The sequence below is a fragment of the Schistocerca cancellata genome, chromosome 1 (assembly GCF_023864275.1).
Source record: "Schistocerca cancellata isolate TAMUIC-IGC-003103 chromosome 1, iqSchCanc2.1, whole genome shotgun sequence".
Taxonomy (NCBI): domain Eukaryota; kingdom Metazoa; phylum Arthropoda; class Insecta; order Orthoptera; family Acrididae; genus Schistocerca; species Schistocerca cancellata.
In genome coordinates this window covers 1,013,904,857-1,013,908,777 of record NC_064626.1, presented here as the reverse complement: position 1 = coordinate 1,013,908,777, position 3,921 = coordinate 1,013,904,857, and the positions used below count along the sequence as shown (strand labels likewise).

The following is a 3,921-nucleotide window of genomic DNA, read 5'->3' as shown; positions in this document are numbered from 1 at the left end:
TTGACGAATTCCCTGCATCACAACTTTTGGATAGGATCAATTTTTCACCCTAAAACAACCACGAAATTAATGGCTCCGTTGTGATCCCAAAGTAGAACACACCAATAAAATTATAAGCATATCAATCAAATTTAGTTTCTCTTCCAACGAACATTCTCGATGTTTCCTCCTTATATGATGTAACAAGTTGTTGTGCCCCTTTCGTTTTTAATCATTTTAAGCAGTTGAAACATTTTACTTCGTTGCGGTCCTACTTCGTGAAATATTTCCAAATAAGAGATGGTGCCATTCAGGGGTTGGGTTGTTTGGGGGAAGAGACCAAACAGCGAGGTCAGCGGTCTCATCGGATTAGGGAAGGACGGGGAATGAAGTTGGCCGTGCCCTTTCAAAGGAACCATCCCGGCTTTTGCCTGGGGCGATCTAGGGAAATCACGCAAAACCTAAATCAGGATGGCCGGACGCGGGACTGAACCGTCGTCCTCCCGAATGCGAGTCCAGTGTGCTAAGGTGCCATTCGGCAGTCCAACCGATATCTGAGGACTCCAGCGAAAAACTACAAAATAGACTACGTGGGTGCGAGTGTTACCCATGTGTATCGTCTAAGACACCACGCAGCACTGCAACAGGTACATTAGTGTGTCTAAAATGCTATACTGGTTAAAGTGTTATTTGAGAACAAAAAACTTAGCACTTCAGTTACGATCAACTGATACCGGCTTTCAATAAAACCTGCTATAACGGAGACCAAATAAATACCGAAAAACACCGGTTATTCAGAACTACAGTAACGGTATGGGTTTCAACCGCTCCGTTTCTCCTATCCCTACTCTTTAATGGGAAACTGAAGGATAGGCCTCTGCATTTGTAAGCATCTTGCATCGCTAAACTCTACCCCCTCCCACACCCATCCCCCCACAAGTCGATAGCACGCAATGCAAGCACCTTCGGATCGCGGGTCCAGACAAGATTAACAAAACTTCTTCTCCCAACATGAACTAAGGATCCCAGTATAAAATAGGAGTTGGATGAAGAAAGTAATGAGACTGACATTTTATATATCAAAGTTTTCATTTTTTTTTTCAAAGTAGTTGCCCCCTTCAAAGTAGTTCTCTTCGGCAGCCACACACCGCTGTTTCTGGGCTTGGCAGCACCATTGAAAGGCTTCAACTTTAACAAGTCTGTCACATTCTTTTGCATTTTCTCCAGAATCCAAAAATGACGTTCGTTTAGACATTTTCTAAATTTCTGGAAAAGAAAAAAGTCACAAGGAATCATATCAAGTGAATAGGAGGGTAATGGAATAACAGGAATGTCTTTTCAGGTCAAAAACTCCGTTATGGAAGTGGCCGTGTGATATGAGGCATTGTCATGACGCAACATCCACTTCTCCGGAGTATGCGATCCCACTCGATTCACTGTTTTCCCGAGATACTTGCCCGACAGTTTTTCCTGCAGGAACAATCTCCCAAGAGCAAAAAGGTTCGACGTTTTCGCCCATTTCTGAAGCTGAAAATCTCAAAAATGACTCTAAGCACTATGAGACTTAATATCTGAGATCATCAATCCCCTAGACTTAGAACTACTTAAATCTAACTAACATAAGGACATCACACACATCCATGCCCGAGGCAGGATTCGAACCTGCGACCGTAGCAGCAGCGCGGTTCCGGACTGAAGTGTCAGAACCGCTCGGTCACAGCGGTCGGCTTGAAGATCTCCCTGTGATAGGTTCTTCTGCAACGTGTTCTCAGTCTCCCAAAAATGATTTGTACTCTAGATAAGGAATGTTCCCCATAGGCCTGTTGATCTTTTCAAAAGTCACACTCGCGGATTCCTCAAGTTTAACAGAAAACTTGTTGGCATAATGTTACTCTACATTCCGTTGGTGGCGCTCTCAAATATCACATGATACCTGTACGGAGTTAAAACTAGGACTGAGTATCTGTAAGGGATGAACACACTTGTCTAAATAATTAGAACACAGAATTACCAGATGGCTCTTAGTGTTCTCAGATCTCACCACTTTTCTCACATGGCTTGCACGTGGGTAACAGGGAATTAGGATTCTTTTGTGTTAAGTAGTATGAGGAACCATGTTTTTCATTTTTGGCGTCGTCACTCCCCGGTATTCGTGGACTCCAAAACGTTTCGGGATAAAATGCATGGACGATCAGTGTTTACCTCCGTTGTGTACTAAGTGAGGGGTACAAACAATAATTAGCGTAACTTTCTGTTGGGGTGTGTGGCAGGCGCTTAACTAGTGTAAAGTCATAAAATTTAGTGCAGAAAGATACAGTGCGTGCCCAACGACCAGAAATTGACAACAGCAGCTTTAATATGGGGTTAAATATTAGAATTAACACTATAATGGACTGCAAATTTACTGTAAATGGGAGTTAATAGCTTTCGACGACTGTTTGGTTAACTTTATGAAGATATGGTACTCGGGAACGTTTTCCCAAATTACACAAAGCGTCGACAGCACGGAAGAGACTCTTTGCACCAAGTGTCTCATAATGTCGTTTAATTACAGTAATCGTCTGTTTAATAATCGTCTGTTTAACTGAAAAGAGACAACCACATTAGCTGTGCTTGTTAAAACGATGTACTCGGTAACTGAGGTAACAACAGGAGAAATTATAATGGCATTATTACTAAGTAATGAGCCATCACAGAACGTGAATACTTTGTATCAAAACAGAAAACATCCCGGAACAACTGAGAAATTTATTCCGTGGGGACCGGACCGGTTTACGCTGTATTATGTGTGGCCAGTGCACTTTATCCGCCCGTAAACAGCGGTTGGTAATTTTACTTCATGAGTGAGCCCACTCCTAGTATGTATCAGTTTTATTGTACTGTGGGGCCACAATGACTGGAAAGAGCAACATCAACGATATTTGTGCTCGAAACTACGCCACATGCCTCAGGTAATTAGGCACCGGTTGTAACACCCTCATTGTGATAATCACTTCTGGACGGGCCATTACCGTCTGGTGAACTAACATTATGCAAAACCATGAATACACACTGTTTTTATAGCGTTTATAGGTAAAATACGGCGTCCATTTTACTGCAATGGCTAGTTAAATCCGCTTCTTTTATTTTCACCAAAGATTCCGGCATAAGAAGTCACCCTCATTGTAACTATATATGACGGTAGTATCTGTTCCCGAAAGAACAGTTACCGTTGATGACCACGCAGCTTTGCTAGAAATGAAATGATAATTAAATGGACACCCTAGCTGCATGTCCCCAATGAAGTACATCAACGCCTGTTTGCAGCTAGGGTGTCCATTTAATTAACATTTCATTTCTAGCAAAGCTGCATGGTCATCCACAGTAACTGTTCTTTCGGGAACAGATACTACCGTCATATATAGTTAAAATATGGCTTCCCGGCCATTGACCTTCTTGTGCGAACGCACACGCTATGCCCGAACTCTTACGGGACTTGGTAGATTAATCTGCCACGAGTAATGAGTATGATGGGCAAACATCTATCAGGCGCACTACGAATGTAGTGGTGTGGACATGTTGGGAATGTGGATCTCACGGGGAGCGTACTAGGGATAAGTCCCTGCAGACGCACTATTCTTTGTGCTCACGGTGGCTCAGATGGATAGAGCGTCTGCCATGTAAGCAGGAGATCCCGGGTTCGAGTCCCGGTCGGGGCACACATTTTCAACATGTCCCCAATGAAGTACATCAACACCTGTTTGCAGCTAGGGTGCCCATTTAATTATCATTTCACCCTCATTGTGCCAACTGTCGTGACAAAAATAGCGGGGGAGCGGACAGAGGTTCATGATCACTCTTTTGTTCTAGGGGTGGGAAACTGCCAACAAAGACGGACGGATCAGCAAAGCTCGACCGCATGAAGATTCAGAAGGCAATGGAAACCACTGCATTAAACATAAA

General features: G+C 43.3%; 1 non-coding gene across 1 annotated transcript; it reads left to right on the top strand.

Annotated features, from left to right (window-relative positions):
• Window positions 1-3,602: 3,602 nt before the first annotated feature.
• Trnat-ugu (transfer RNA threonine (anticodon UGU)) lies at window positions 3,603-3,677 on the top strand. The gene has a single exon. It is a non-coding gene; the product is annotated as a tRNA-Thr (tRNA).
• The last annotated feature ends 244 nt before the right edge of the window (window positions 3,678-3,921 follow it).